General features: G+C 40.0%; 1 long non-coding RNA gene across 1 annotated transcript in view; it reads left to right on the forward strand.

Moving 5' to 3' along the window:
• Nucleotides 1–4,140: 4,140 nt before the first annotated feature.
• Nucleotides 4,141–16,791, forward strand: part of LOC132026089 (uncharacterized) — a 40,866-nt gene continuing 28,215 nt past the window's right edge. Inside the window, exon 1 of the long non-coding RNA XR_009406766.1 lies at nucleotides 4,141–4,199. This is a non-coding gene — a long non-coding RNA (uncharacterized LOC132026089). The remainder of the gene's footprint in view (nucleotides 4,200–16,791) is intronic.

Below are 16,791 nucleotides of genomic sequence, written 5' to 3' on the forward strand. Positions count from 1 at the left end.
ATTTTATTTATTTGACAGACAGAGATCACAAGTAGGCAGAGAGGCAGGCAGAGAGAGAGGAGGAAGCAGGCTCCCTGCTGAGCAGAGAACCCGATGCAGGGCTCAATCCCAGGACCCTGAGATCATGACCTGAGCCAAAGGCAGAGGCTTTAACCCACTGAGCCACCCAGGCGCCCTGGTCTACATTTTGATATGCATCCCAACAACCTGTATCCATACTAAAGTTTGGAAACCACCGCAGATACAAAAGCCTTTTCTAGGCATGTGAACATGAACCATTTTGTTTCGGATATGAGTCACACCTCTTCTTGATTAGCCATGCGAACTATAAGTTAATCTAGGTAAATATTACTACTTAGCAATTCACACAGTTTACTCATCTCACCCTAACATCTTTTTTTTTTTTAAAGATTTTATTTATTTATTTACTTGACGGAGAGAGAGATCACAAGTAGGCAGAGAGGCAGGCAGAGAGAGAGGAGGAAGCAGGCTCCCTGCTGAGCAGAGAGCCCGATGCAGGGCTCCATCCCAGGACCCCAAGATCATGACCTGAGCCGAAGGCAGAGGCTTAACCCACCAAGCCACCCAGGTGCTCCTTCAACTGGAAACATGTTTACATTTTAACACTTCTATACCACATTACCTTGTTTTAGTCAACTGTCTTCATATTCTGGATGTCCATTGCCAAATGAAAAAAGCGTTGCAAATTTATGGTTTGACAAGTCAGTGCTTTGCCTCCTCTTGTCCACTGGTTTCTGTTGTACTCTGAATGGCCCACTGACTTGTCTATTTCATATATTGCTCTCATCTCTTATAGTCTATGCTTGCTGTCCACCCCCATCTTTTTTTTTTTTTTTTTTTTTGTCTCTTTTGGCATTTGAAAATATTTTTGTGGTACGTTAGTGGTGGCTTAAGAGCACAAGCAAGAAAATGGTAGTGTCATAAAAGGCACAAGAAACACAGGGGAGAATCCTAAAACTCCATTAAAGTGGGTCTTTGGAAACTATTATGTATTACAGTATATAACAAATGGAGAACTTGCTACCATTCTAAAAATTGTTTTAAGTATTCCCTTTTAGACTCTTCCATTTTCCTGCTAAGACTTCCATAGAAAATTTGCATCAGACAGATAATATAATCTGATATTTTGATCCTGCATTAGCCTTGCTCTTATATTATCTAAGCCAACTGTTTTACAAAGTCATCACTGGTAAAATTTTAAGAACTCTAGCCCCCTCTTCCAGTAACCAAAACCCCTAATAGTTTCTTTCTTAGGAAAGAACGATTCCTTAGGAATTAAAACGATTCCTTAGGAATTAAAACTTCTCATGTCATTCAGACGTTCTTCTAGTGACATTATATGACCTTCAAGCCTGCTACCTTTTTAGACTATGCAGCCAACAACTGTATATTCAGCTCTTGAATTCTAATGTGTAACCTAAGCTTTACTAAGTCTTCATCCAGAACACCTTTTGTTTAAAAAAAAAATTAATTGTTGAAAATAAGCAACGCATGGAATAAACAGCTGAGTTTTTTTTTAATGTTAGGTTAGTCACCATACTAAGCTAAGTTTTTAATGTCAACGTTACAATCAAATGTATAAACATAACTGTGGTAACATAAGTGCAAATCTATACAGTTCAATCCAGGAGCGATCTTTTATTGTGTTCACATCCAGAATTTGATCCCTAAATGGATGGAAGTTACACACTATAGTTCAGTTGGACTAGCCACGAACTGTTGCCTAGTGTAAACTGATCACCTGATAAATGAAGTCTTTAGAGAACGAAACAGAAAAGATAGAGCAGTGGGGTTGTAACATCGGTTCTCCTTTTTCTGTAATGTGTCCTGCTCTCTGGAGGAGACTGGAATGAAGGACAATGAGATAATACTGAAATTTTACAAGAGTCTAATAAATTAGGCTTTCTAAACTACTGAAGACAGAAAGTCATAAACTTGTTATCTAAGGGTTCCCCCACTCTGATAGTGATCCCTCAAGGCTATGGTCTTCCTAAATTGGTACCCTCGGGAACAGAATTGTGAAGTAAGAGGTTTTCTGTCCCAGTCGTCTCTTCTCTAATATCTTACTAGAGAGAAAAATGTGAAAGGAAATCTAGTGGCAGTGTGTTCTCCCAATACCCTTAAGGGTGACCAGGCCTGAGACACACTTCTCTTCCTTATGGACTTGTCTCTTCTCAATACCTTGCTCCAATCTATATCTTTCAAGACCCAGTTAGTACCTTGCTGCTTCCAAGAAGTGGACTAGTGTTACGGGAAGAGTGCTGGACTGGCAGGTCTAGGCCCATATCTTGTCTCTGGTCCTTAACTATTTAAGGAAAATCTCTTGTCTTAATGATTGTGTTTTCTAATCCTTAAAACGGGAACAATAATACCTCTTTCACAGAATTATATACTTGGCGCATGGTGGGTGATAAGTAAATATGTATATATAAATTTATTTAAATACCTCCCCCAGTTACTCCAGAATACATAATTTTTCTTCTGTCTTCCTGAGCCTGGGCACATCACTTGTTAACACTCACTTAATTCACCACAGGATACTTTTATCCTTGCAGATCTAAGAGATCAGTGAATTGAATATTTGAATTCGTAACAGCAACTCAGGCTCTTAAGTCAGTTGTTCCTCTGCCCTCAGGTATCTTTGAAGCGTTGGAAGAATGAATGTCAGAATCACATTCTTTCATGGCTCTTTCTGTCAAATGGATGTTTCCAAATAATGAAGATAAGTAATGGAGGGCAAGGCTGTGATGGAGCAGAAAAATTAGAAAGGGAGTGGTAATTGGGGCATATCCCATAGCAGAGGGAATAAAGTTACTTCAATGACTTAGAACAAGGACATTGGATCTCCTTACCTAATATCCCTTCCCCTTCTCAAAGAGGTCTCAAATATGCTGAAGGGGCTGTAGGATTGTCAACTCTACTTCATCTTGATTTCTCGTGGTCCAGATTCAAGGTATGTTCTATTCCATAAGTTGTAGGAACCTGAAAATCCATACTGTTGTGAGGAGAGGGTAATCTATTCCACTTTGTGCTCTGTGGGGATAAGGACCGTGGTTCATTTTTTAAAAAAATCTGATCATAGCACCTAACCTAGTATTTTTGTGAATGATTTTTGTCTTCTAAAGATATCTATTGAACTTCTGGAAATTGTTTTTTTTTGTGTCAGTTAAATAGGAAATTCTGCTTTTTCTTTTTCTCTGCAAAGTACTAACATTTTCTTTGCTATTAAGGGGATTCTGTCAATTTATAAGCCTCTTTCTTCAATAACTTATTATAGTGTTGTAAATGATTTAAAGCCTGCCAAATCATGAAAATTTTATTGCTTTTACTCTATCTAGAATGAATTTATGGATATTCAATTTGCATAGTAACCATAAATGAAAGAGAAAGATCCTTTAGTTATATGCATTTTTTAAAGGTAACAGATTGCCTACTGAGAAATTAGCTTCATTAATTGGCCACAGTGTCACTATGTGGAAATTTCTGGTTAATTTTTTAGTGTTGCATAAATTCTTATTCGTTCCATTAAGTTTATGAAATGTGATGGACTCTCTCACCCAAAGGGATAGTAATATAGACATACCTTATAATTAGCCTGAACTTCTATGAGGGTCTGCATCAAGGAAACAAGTTAAATATAGATTTAAAAAATTTTCAAAGACACTGCAGAATCATGATCATTTCTTTACTGTGTTATTTTTTTCTTAAGGATTTTATTTATTTATTAGAGATAGAGAGAGAGAGAGAGAGCGCATAAGCGGAGGGCAGGGGCAGGGGAAGAGATAGAGAGAGAAGCAGACTCCCAACTGAGCAGGGAGCCCAGGACCCTGAGATCATGACCTGAGCCAAAGGTAGATGCTTAACTGAGACATCCTACCATGTTATTCTTGAAGTGGTATAAAGAATTAAGCCCAAGTTACTGAAAGCTTGAACACTTTAATGAATTGACAAGTTGTTTAGAATATATGTACAGTAACAGTATACTGCTTTTCCTGTGTTTCTTCTATGCGGAAAAGTGGTACTACGTAGCTGTTTCTCTGATTTTGCATAAAATTATTTTCTGCCATAACAAAATGAATCCTCTTTTGTTTATTTGTTTGTTATTTCTCTGCATGTCCTAGAAAATTAAGAGAAGCCTGTGAACTGAGTCATCACGGCGGGGATCAAGATTCTTCATGGTATGTGTCTGTGCAGGGATACAATATCTGGACCTAGCAAATCTTATCTTTCACGTTCCTCTTCAGCCACACTGAATCCTTCCCATCTTTAATACACCATGCCCTTTGGACCTGCCCTTTGCACTGATTGAAGCACCCTTCGCTTGGTTAATTTCTGCTCATTTTCTAGGCCTCAGTGTAGAACTCACTTGCTTCAGGCAACATTCCCTCACTGGCCAAAGCTAAATGGGCTGTCCCCTCCTATGAACTTGCCTAGCGCTCCAGTATATCTGTTCTCTCCGTAGCGTTAATCACATGGTAATGAAAATCTCACTTGTCTGTGCCCCTTCTGTGTGCTCCGTTCTGGGAGGACAGATGCCATCTTTTTCATCTTCACAACCGCAGTGCCCACCCTGGGCCAGGCACGTAGAGATCTGTAACACATCTCTGCAAAGGCAGTGGGGACTAGAGAGTGCATCATTACTATTGCCATAAGGCTTGAAGACATATGGATGTAAAAAAGGGACTTTTGGCTGAATTTTTGTAGTGCGATGATCAGTTTGTTTTAGCTTTCACATTCTAACCTAAAGTAATACGCGATGTTCACGGAGTAGTCAAGAGAGTATCACGCAGGTACTTCTCTGTCACTTTTCAGAAAACTGTAGCAGGGGGGCCACTGCAAGCATTTCATGTGACCCTATTTGTGTACGTGGGGTGGCCCACGTGTCAGTGCTTGTTACCAAACAGCAAATCAAGCACACAGAACCTTAACAGATTGAATCATCCCATTTTCTGGAAGATAATGTATCTAGCATTTTGATATAAGTCAAGAGAGGTGTCATTCTAATGTTGCACGTGTGTAAAACCTTTCCTTCTCTGCAGAGCCTGTTTCTGTGTGTCTTAAGCTCCTGTATTACATCATGAGCTCTCTGCATTTCTTCTTTAGGCTTCAACAACCATAGCATCCAGCATGGTATCTAGCACATTGCCGGGGTCTGAGAACAATGAATGAATTACGGAAAAATGAGTTTGAGTGCTTAGGGGCATAGGGTCACTTCACATGTTATTTAATTCATTCCTCATAGCAGCTTCAAGAGGTATTACCCTTCTTGTCTTATGGAGAAGGAAATGGGAATTTTGAGATGCTGGAAACTTACCCAAAGTCATGTTACGTGAATGTTGGGGACAGGAGTTCAGTCCAGGGGAGCTGAAGCCCACCCCTGTTCCACCACCACACTCTGCCTTTCCTTCTATGTTTCCTGACTCAAATTATTAATAATTTCCATAGGAGGCAGATGAGTCATCAGGCACAGCCAATTCATTGGAGGAGGGTTGGACAGGGAGGACGTTGATAGGTTATATAACTGAACTGTTGTCTTTGGGACTAGTGGCATTAGCTATTAAAGATCAGAAGCACAATATAACCAGTAAATAGAGCTGTGAACACACTAACCTAACAGGCAGACATAAGGAAGGGAGTAACTGTTCTTGATAAAAAGCATCCAATCTAACTTCACCTACAGGTCTTTAAGAGAAACTAGAACTTCATGGGAGTATCCTTCAAAGGATGTCCCATGGGGACTTCATGGGAGTATCCTTCAAAGGAAAGAGGAGTCCTCTTCTTCTTTCTTTTTTCTACCTGGCTGGGAGGTAGATGTGATGGATTAAAATCAAGTAGCCATTGTGGATCAGGTGGTGATAGGCCCAGGACTGACCAAAGCAGTGCCATAGGAAGAATCTAACTTCTGTTGACCTTGGAGCTGCCATTTCTGCTCTGGACTGCCAAATTCTGGATTTCTTCTCTATGAAAGGGTAACAAATTGTCATCTTGTTTAAGCCCAAAATGGAAGTGGAAATAGCCAATTTAGTGATTTCCATCATTTAAAAAAGTGTCACTTCTGTGTGTTATTCTGTTTCTGTTCAATTTATTTCATTTTAACAATCCTGCTGCTGTTTCTACTTCCTGGACCTTACACTGCACATTAAAACTAGCAGGCAGCAAATATCATTTCTGTGTTATAGTCTGTTTGGGTATTGATCCTTTCTAACAAGTTCACAGTGAGACCTTTGTTAGTGACTCTAATTAAAGGTCAGGAATCCACATGTAAACCCTACAAATAATCTCAAGTTTTGAATTATCCTACTTAGGAAGTTAAGCCCTCCTTCAGCTTTCCCTGATCTGACCATTATCTAGTGCTACATCATTTTCCCCCCAAATAGCATATTATAATACTCCATACTTAGCAAATGTGTACTGAGTTTGCACACATTAGTGCGTAAAACATTGTGTTGTGTATGGTGAATTCACAGATGGATTGTAAGGGTTTTGATTCTTTTAGAAACTAATCAGTTTATTGAATAAAGTAAACTCTGTGAGGTATACATAGGGAACGGCTTTATTTTTCTCTAACCTTCAATCATGCACTTACTCATTCCTGCCCTGGAGATAACCCTTCATATAGATCTCATGGCTTTCCAGCCACTTTAATACCTGAAAAGTAAGGCTTACCTTCAGGTATTAAAAGACAAGTACAGTTCAGTCTAAATCCAAACCTAATGCCTAATTTTCTAATCTAATTACATCTAATCTCACATGTAGTTCAAAGTTTCCCTGACCACCTCCAGCCCCCAGTCCAGGCCTGAGTGAAAGCTCAGGCAGTACATTATGCAGGGTGTGGTGTGTGGTCTTGCACACACTTCCATTACTCTCCACCCATTGTAGTAAATGCAGCACCATTCTAATCTTCGCCCTTTATCCCTTCGACATTCCCTCTTGCTCACTTTTCTCCAGTCCTGTTGGCTCCTTTCCTCTCCAGAAACTACTAACCATGTTCTTGCTAAGGACCTTTGGGTATTCTGTTCTCTCTGCATGGCTTTTCCCCTCACTTTTAGGCCTTGGCCCCAGTGTCCTTTTATCAGTGAGGTCTTCCCTGATCATTCCATCTCAAGCAACACAGCCACACCCACCACCTACTCTGCTTTATTTTTCTCATCTCATCATCCGATAAGTTGTCTGCTAAGAAGCAAGGCGCCTGTCTCCCCTTCTGCAGATTCCTTCCATCTTTTATGGGGGAAGTTGGGAGGTAACATACCTTTCTCTGTGAGGAGAAATGGGTGAGGAGAGAAGGAAAAAGAACTCAAACACTCTCCACTCCTTTGAATTCCTGCTTCCTTGACCTTCTTCCATGATCTTTCACAATTTGGCCATGTCCTATAAAAGCTGGAAGTGAGGGCTTCACAGAGACTGGACTGATTTGTCCTGTTTTGTTTTTTAAGATTTATTTATTTGAAAGAGAGAGAGCGAGCGAGAGAGAAAGAGAGTATTGGGGGAGAGGTCAAGGGAGAGGGAGAGAGAATCCCAAGCAGACTCCCCACTGAGCTCAGAGCCCATGCAAAACTCAGTCCTGCGACCCAAGTGAACATGACCGGAGCTGAAATCTAGTTGAACGCTCAACTGACTGAGCCACCCAGGTGCCCCTGATTTTTTTTTTTTTTTTCATTAAGTCTGGCCTGTATGTTTCAGGCACTCTCTTTAGAATGGGGCTGGGGGGTGGTGGTGGAATTGTCTCTTACTATTCTCAGCTTTGGGACTTCAGCTACAATATAGAGGCAACACGCTGAGTAGATAAGAACCTTCTCACAAACTGGTGTGCTCTGTTCCAAAAAGAACATTTGAATTTGAGGTAATCATATGATATGAGCAGATGGCTCCATGAATTCAAGATTTCCAAATTTTAGGAAACAGGAACCTAGGCATTTATGTAGCTCAAAAGCAATATAAAATTGGTTATGTCTTATTAGGATAGAAAGCTACTGGTTCTTGCTGCGTAGCATTCACTCTCTTCTGCTTGGACCAGCATCCTTTGGCTGCAGTGAATGTTCAATGGGTGTGTGACCAAATTTGTGCAAATAGAACAAGTACTTGGGTATTGGCTGGATAGGAATGGAAGATATATGCCTAGTGCTGTTCCAGCTGTCACAGGGAGAGAACTTGCCTCAGAGGGAAGGCAATAAACAGGAAAGTGGATGTGAGAGATAGAAAGAGACCAAAGCGCAGTGATGTTGCACTGGATCCAGCCATGCCTGAAGTCAATGCCTACACTTTTTGTATGGGTCAGTTAATCCACACACCCACCTCCCCATAAGCCAAGTGATTTGGCTTTTCATCACTTACAGCCCATTAGGGCTGGTTGTTATGCCATTTATCGACTTAAATCTTTGCCTGTGCATTGTCATCAGAACTGGTATGGCCCTCGCATATTTTCTCAAGATGTACTTTTTTCCAGAGAATGATGATAATTAAAAGGACCTATTATTGTCCTGCTCTGGGATTCTTCTGGCCATGGGGCACATGAGAAGAACTACTATTAGTAATGATTTTGAGAAATACACTAATGTTTTATTTGAATGCATAGTTTGTGATTCAGAATTTTACTGTTTTATGTATGGCTGAAGAAATTTTCTTATTCATTTCCCATAATAATTCAACAAGGAAGGCTTATATTCATTTTTTTCATCATTTTTATTAATCTTTAGAGAAACTATCTAAATATCTTTAGGTTACTAATCTTTCATGTTCCAGTATAAAGTATATAATTAACCCTGAATTACCAAAACTTTTAAAGTAAACTAAAATTCTTTAACATGCAAAGAATTATATTCTTCCTAGTGCCTGAGACATTCTTCTAATAAAGAGACTTAAAAGGAAATATAATCCAGAGTGGTTTATATCTTTGAGAACTCTTTGCAGTGTAATTGGGAGAATTAATTTTTTGGACAAAATCAGAAATTATTCATATTACTGTGATTTTATACACAATAAAGTTCTTTTTTTTTTTTTTTGGATTTTACTTATTTATTTGAGAGAGAGAGCATGAACAGGGGAAGGGGCAGAGGGAGAAGCAGGCTCCCCACTGAGCAGGAAGCCTGATGTGGGTGGGGCTCAATCCTAGGACTCTGGGATCATAACCTGAGTTGAAGACAGATGCTCAACCAATTGAGCCACCTGGGATCCCCAAGTGTGCCAATATTAAATAATAACCAAGCAATGATTAGTGTCCCTATTTTAAGGATGAATAAGTCAGATAAAATATGAATATATATATTGGCCTTAAACACAAATCAAACTAGAATCCTGAGAGTCAACTTAGTAGACAATCTGGGAAACCATAGCTCTACTCATTTCAAAGAAATAAAATAGGGAATAGATAATATGTTCCTTATCTCCCCACCTGAAATTATTTCCTAATGCAACTCAAAACTCAGAATGCGAGTTATAATTCTAATGTGTAAAAGCAGAGATGGAACTTTTGACCCGTCTAAAGAACATTACCACTAGGAATGTGACATTAGGTAGCCAGAGATAAAATTTGGGTTGTTCAAAGAAACTTCTCGAGAATAGTTAGATTTTGTAGTGATTTAATTTAATCCTGGTATTGCAAATAGATTTCAATTTAGATGTCAAGACCAGTTAGTTGACAGTGTTGTTTGCAGTGTTGGGTTGTGAAGAATCAAGACCAAGTCTCAATGTAGTGGAAAAAGTGTAACAATTGATGAATGATATCTGCCTTGTACAGGGAGACAGTGAAGCTCCCCATCCTTGTGGCTACCGTCCCCCTTTTAAGTTATATTTGGAGGTATGTGAAGTCATATAGGGAGCTGGTGACCTGGATTGGGTCAGAAACAACTATTTGGGAAGTATAGTTTCTTGAAAAATGATTCATGGGGCACCTGGGTGGCTCAGTCAGTTAAGCGTCTACCTTCAGCTCAGGTCATGATCCTGGGGTCCTGGGATTGAGCCCCATGTCAGGCTCCCTGCTCAGGGAGCCTGCTTCTCTCTCTCCTTCCTTCTCGCACTCTCTCTCAATATCTCTGTCTCTCTCTCAAATAAGTAAATAAAATATTTTAAAAATGATCAGAAGACCTTGTCCAATCACCCAGTGTATATAACTATATCGGTCTAAAAGGGAGCCATGTTACACTGATTTGGGTTAGAAATGTGAGCTTTTCAGAAATATGGTACAACCCCCAACCCCATAGACAGAGGTCCTTGACAAAGAAATCTACAAATCTCTTTTAGCACACAAAATGTAAGTCTTCAAATTTAGTAAAGTATGATAATTTCTGTGGGGAGACTACATAGTTGATCTTTTCTGAGTACATCAAATTCATGTTCATTGTCTATTTTGCCACTTGGCGCTGTAAATCTTTTTTTTTTTTTTTTTAAGATTTTATTTATTTATCTGCCAGAGAGAGAGGGAGAGCACAAACGGGGAGAACAGCAGGCAGAGGCAGAAGCAGGCTCCATGCTGAGCAAGGAGCCTGATGTGGGACTCCATCCCAGGACCCTGGGATCATGACCTGAGCCAAAGGCAGACGCTTAACCAACTGAGCCACCCACGTGTCCCTGGCACTGTAAATCTTTAGTGGAATTCTAAATATAAAGAGGAAGGTAGTTTCTTTCCTTTAGCAAATGGGGTGTCTGTTGTTTACAGGGATCCCAAAGTCCCTCCAATGGGTGACACTGTCAAACTGAAGGCTACTTCACGGAGAATGGAGAAGGAAAGTGCTGTGTCCTTGTTGGTCATGCTGTATCCAAACAAATCCCAGTGCACATCTCTCGGTGGGACTCATTCTGTTGGTTGGATATGTTGCCACCCAATCTGGGTGACGCACCTGGTGAGTCAGGACAGTGACAACTTCTTACCCAGCTTCCTGGCCAGACTCAAGCCAATTTTGTTTCTTAGCCAAATGACATAAAAAACAACTTGAGGAAAATACAAAGTTATGTCTTTCCAAGACAGTTGGTTTCCAGTAGTGTCTGGTTTGTGGCTAAAATTCTAGACTTGAAATTAGGAGAACTCAGAATCTTGGACAATTCAGCTTCCTTGAGCGCCTTAGTTTTGTCTTATTTTTAATTGGGAAGAGGGACTGGTTAGATAGAGACAGTAAAGGAAGGGATTTCATATTTAATGACTTCTAGACTTTGATTTAGAGTTCCCTGCTCTCCCCAGACCAAACCCATGGCTCCCAAGAAAGGCAACGAGATGCTGATCCTGCAGATTGGAGGAAATACAGGGTCTCCTGACCCCTCCCACCTGCTGCAGGATGTCTCCAAGGTCTGTCACACAAGCGATTTGACCTGTGGTCTCCCTTTTAACCATTCTGAGAGACCACAACAAAACAACAAAACAACAACATTATGTTGTTTTTTATGGCTACCTCACAGTTTCAGATATTTCTGTGGCCTTGTGGCTCTCGAGATGAGCTCAGTTGTGAAGATAGTACCTCACTCCTCACTTGCGTTGTAATCTGTCTTCCAACAGTGCCTCCTTGAGCAGTTTCCCACATGTGTCTGGGTAATGTGGCCTCACATTATTATTTACCAGCACTCTTGTAGATGTCTTTTCCCTGGGAATGGGCAGAAGTTCCTGAGGATTGGGCTGAGAATAATCCAACTCATTCAAAATCACCTTTTCCTCTAGAAGGCCTGCATAGAATCTCCCTCACTGGGTTAAGTTCTTTAAACCAGTGGTCTTCGAAATTCTGTATAACTCTGTGTCTTTGCGCATTTGCAAGTTGGCATCTGAACATGTACAAATAATACATTTTATATTATCATTATGCTTTAAAATCTTTTTCTTAAAATCTCAGACTTGTTGATTTCCCTTATTCAGATAAGACATTGTTCATAAAGTGAGAGAGCAAGTTATTTTTTTCTCCACATTCTCACCAACACTTGTTGTTTTTTGTATTTTTTATTTTAACCATTCTGACAGGTGTGAGGTGATATGTCATTGTGGTTTTGATTTACATTTCCCTGACAATGAGTGATGTTGAGCATCTTTTCATGCGTCGGCCATCTGTATGTTTTCTTCAGAGAAATGTCTGTTCACGTCTACTTCCCATTTTTTAATTGGATTATTGATTTTTTTGGTGTTGAGTTGCATAAGTTCTTTATGTATTTTGGATATTAACTCTTTACTGGATATGTCATATGCAAATATCCTCTCCCATTCAGTATGTTGTTTGTTTTGTTGATTACTTGTTTGTCTTCTGTGCAGAAGTTTTTTATTTTGATGTAGTCCCAATTGTTTATTTTTGCTTCTGTTTTCCTTGCCTCAGGAGATTTATCTAGAAAAATGTTGCTACAGTCAATGTCAGAGAAATTACTGCCTGTGTTCTTTTCTAGGGTTTTTATGGTTCCAGGTCTCATGTGTAGGTCCTTACTGCATTTGAGTTTATTTTTATGTATGGTGTAAGAAGGTGGTCCAGTTTCATTCTTTCGCAGGTAGCTGTTCAGTTTTCCCAACACCATTTGTTGAAAAGACTGTTTTTCCCATTGCATATTCTTGAGTGCCTGGCAACTTATTGGTCTCAGTAGACATTCATTGATTGAATGAAAGAAATAAAGTGTTTGCCTTTGGTTACAGTGTTGCTTTTGACAAGTTTAAAAATGCAAACTTTGAATAGGTTCAGCATCCCTCTGAACATAATGGTTGGCTTTGTGGACTCTTCATCTTGCTTGCTTTTTTTCTTTTTTAAGACTTTATTTATTTATTTGACAGACAGAGATCACAAGTAGGCAGAGAGGCAGGCAGAGAGAGAGAGAGGAGGAAGCAGGCTCCCTGCTGAGCAGAGAGCCCGATGTGGGGCTTGATCCCAGGACCCTGGGATCATGACCGGAGCCAAAGGCAGAGGCTGTAACCCACTGAGCCACCCTGGTGCCCCAATCTTGCCCGCTATTGGCAAACAATGCACAGACTAGGATTCCTGCCCTCACTGAAGTTAAATTAGAATCTGGGTGTTGAGGGGCACCTGGGTGGCTCAGTGCACTAAGCATCTGCCTCTTGATTTCAGTTCAGGTCATGATCTTAGGGTTGAGAGATTGAGCCCTGAGTCCGGCTCCACGCTTAGTGGAGTAGTCAGGTTGGGATTCCTTCTCTCCCTCTTTCTCTGCCCCTACTCCTGCTTGCTCTCACTCTCTCTGTCTCTCTTAAATAATCTTTTTTTTTTTTTTTTTTTTTTAAGAATCTCAGTGCTGAAATGTAATATGGTTAAGTGGCAGATGTCACTCATGTTTCTCTAGTTATACTTCTATTACACATCTCCTTACAGGTTTTTCAGAATGCCTCTGCAATTGTAGGTATATATGATTATGGAACCCGGGCCTGCAAAAAACCAAGCAGCTGTCGGTGTGGACTCTGCCAATGTACTTTGAGAACATGTATGTGTGTATATAATTGCTTGCTCCTTCCCTTCTGTGGAGCCCTTTGGGGTCAGAGCTCAGGGACAATGGGATCTTCAGTGTTTGCTGATAGATCAAGGCCAAGGAATTCAGTTTATAGTGTATAGTGTGTGAAACCTCAGGATGGTAGGAGCACAGCTGCCCGAGAGAAGAAAATATTATGTAATTTGAAATAGTTTTGACATGTTGGATTTATATTTATGTCATTTTTCATTGGCTTTTTAAAAAGCCAGATCACTCGAACCATTGCAATATATTGAAAATGTGTATAGTTAAAAAAAATAATTTCTTTCCTGAAGGAAAGCTATATCCACAATAGTAGTCTTTCAGTTTTTGGTTTTGTGTCAAGTTGGACACTATCAACAAGTTCTATGCAAGTGAAAATGCAGACAGAACTTTACTCCCAGCTGTTTACCCGTAAAGGTAAGTATCTTTAGGACAGTGCAACTAGGTGTTAGCTCTTAGCTTGCTCTTTAAAGCTTTGTGCTGCTCTGTGAGATCCTGGAGCACAGTGGGGAGCATCAGAAACCCAAACCAGGAGCCATGCAGGTACATATCCTGAGCCCAAGGGAGGAGGATCTCTGCAGGACATCACTGTGCTTATAATTAATTCAGTGGTTAATGATTCACTTTTACATTTCAAATTTGCATTTATGCTAGTCAAGCAAAGAATCCTCGTGAAACACTAACTTTAGGGCTCCTCACCTCTTTGCCTGGGTTGTTGTCATTGGGTCCTGACTGGTATGTCCACTTCTGTTTTCAGGGAACTTGAACAGTGATTAGAATCACGAGATAAAATACAGAAGATTCTGTTAAATGTGAATTCCAGAGAAGCAAAATGATTTTTTCTTTTTTTTTTTGGTAACCATTGTGTCCCAAAAGATGTAGTATATTTTGTCCCCAGATATTGTATGGGATCACTATAAGGTATGATGGCATTACTTTTAACAATTTTTTAAAAAGATTTTATTTATTTGACAGACAGAGAGCACAAGTAGGCAGAGAAATAGGCAGAGACAGAGGAGAAAGCAGGCTTCCCACTGAGCAGAGAGCCCGATGTGGGGCTTGATCCCAGAACCCTGGAATCATGACCTGAGCTGAAGGCAAAGGCTTTAACCCACTGAGCCACCCAGGTGCCCCTTAACAATTTTTTTTAATCTATCAGTGCTGACCAGTTCCAAATCTCAGTATCTAGTCTTATCGTGTGCTCTTAACTAAGTATCTCCACTGTGATGGCTTGCAGGTAGTATGTTGAAATCTAAGCTCATTATCTTCCCTACCCATAATCTCAATTTCATCTGTCCATCCAGTTGCTGAATTGTCCTGGACCATTCATCTGCCCCTGGAACCCTTTAGGTAGATCTGCAAGAGCTTTCACAAGCCTCTTTGTTTCTCTCTCTCTAGGTGACCAGTGATACCTTTAAAAGATTCCAGCACATTCCCTCTATTGTTTTCCCTCTTTTTACATCTTTCCTGCTTAATGAAGTGACTTTCAAACTTTGGACAATGACAAACACACACACGTATATGCATGAATATATGTATACACAGAATCAAAAGTTTCCTGCCACTATCCTTACCCTTAAAACCTGAGGGGCATTATGATGTTTTCTATTCTGTTTCATTTTTAAAAAGTTGCAATTTGGTCATCTCCTGAATGGATGAGTCATGACCTGTGGTTTAAAAAACGACTACTGATTCCATTTTGCAAATAACAATCTGACAGTTGTTATAAAACATTGAACAGATTGTGTCACTCCCTTGCTTAAAATCTTTCAATAATTAGCCTTAAGAGAAAGTAGAAGATGCTCACTGTGGCATTAAAAGCCTCCAGCTTGCTCTTTTCTCTCATCAGCTGGTCCTCTTGTCAGAAGAGAGCGCCTCCCTTTTCCCTAGTGCTAACTCCCCACAGTAAACCAATTCTTCAGGCTCAAATGCCATTTGTTCAGGAGGTCTTCACTGACTTTTTACCTAGGTGCATCCCTTTACTAGATGGTCTTCCACACTTAACACTTTCATAGCAGAACCAACATTTAAAAATATTGGTTAGTCTCTCAGCTGTTCAAAATCCTTCAAAGACTCTTCATTTCATTCAGACTAATGTTCAAAGTCCTTGGAGTGGCTTATGCTATCCAATATGATCTCTCTTCCCACATCCCTGGACTTCTATGACCTTCTGCTACCCATTCTCCTTATTTATCCTGCTCTAGACGTACTGGCTTCATTATGATTCCTCCAGGTTGGCCAGGTACCCTCCTGCCCCAGCACCTTTGCATTTGCTGTTCCCTCTACTTGGAACACCTCCCATGCTGCAACATTTAGTTGACATGCTCTCATTTCTCAAATGAAACATTGCCAATGAGGCCTTCTGCGGTCCCCTAATCTGTCATTCTCTATTTTTTCTCTGTTTTATATTAATTTATTTTACTTATGTTGCTTATTATACGTCTCTCTCCACTAGCATGTAAATTTTAAGATGATAGGGTTTTTTGTTCACTGCTAAAATCCCAGCCTAGTGTTTAGTTTGTAGTAGGTGCTCAACAAATTTATTTGTGGAATAAATGAACGAGTCAATAGATACCTCTTATATATCCACTTTCAAATTGTTTTTCTCTTTAAATCTCTTATTTAAAATCTTTTTTTTTGTTTTGTTTTGTTTTTAAGATTTTAATTATTTATTTGACAGAGAGATAAAATGCGGGCAGGGGGAGCAGCAGAGGCAGAGGGAGAAGCAGGCTCCCAGCTGAGCAAGAAGCCACATGTGGGACTCGATCCCAGATCATGATCGGAGCCAACCAAAGACACGAGCCACCCAGGTGTCCTGTCAAATTGTTGTTTTCTTAGAGGAGAAGATACCAGTTCTATTTACCAGGGTACCCACCTTATTGGCTGGCACATGGCAGAGTCTCAAAAAATGGTTTCCTGAATTAAATTCATTATTTATTTATTTATTTAAATTAAGGATTTTTTTTTGGAAAAGATTTTATTTATTTATTTGACAGAGAGATCACAAGTAGGCAGAGAGGCAGGCAGAGAGAAAGAGATAGAGAGGGAAGCAAGCTCCCTGCTGAGCAGAGAGGCTAATTCAGGGCTTGATCCCAAGATCCTGGGATCATGACCTGAGCTGAAGGCAGACTTAACCCACTGAACCACCCAGGTGTCCCTAAATTCATTGTTTAAACTGGGTTTGATAACAGTGGAGAGAAAATAGGGTGTGCCACTTTAAGAATAGTTACATTTGTATTCATAATGTTCCTAACAGGGTCATTACTGCTTTGTACACAATCCTTAAAAGAGGAACTCTTAGTACAGTATATTTTCTTCTTTGCTGTCTGCAAACACTAAAACTCCATACTGTCTGCAAAC

This window comes from Mustela nigripes, chromosome 10, assembly GCF_022355385.1.
Source record: "Mustela nigripes isolate SB6536 chromosome 10, MUSNIG.SB6536, whole genome shotgun sequence".
Classification (NCBI taxonomy): domain Eukaryota; kingdom Metazoa; phylum Chordata; class Mammalia; order Carnivora; family Mustelidae; genus Mustela; species Mustela nigripes.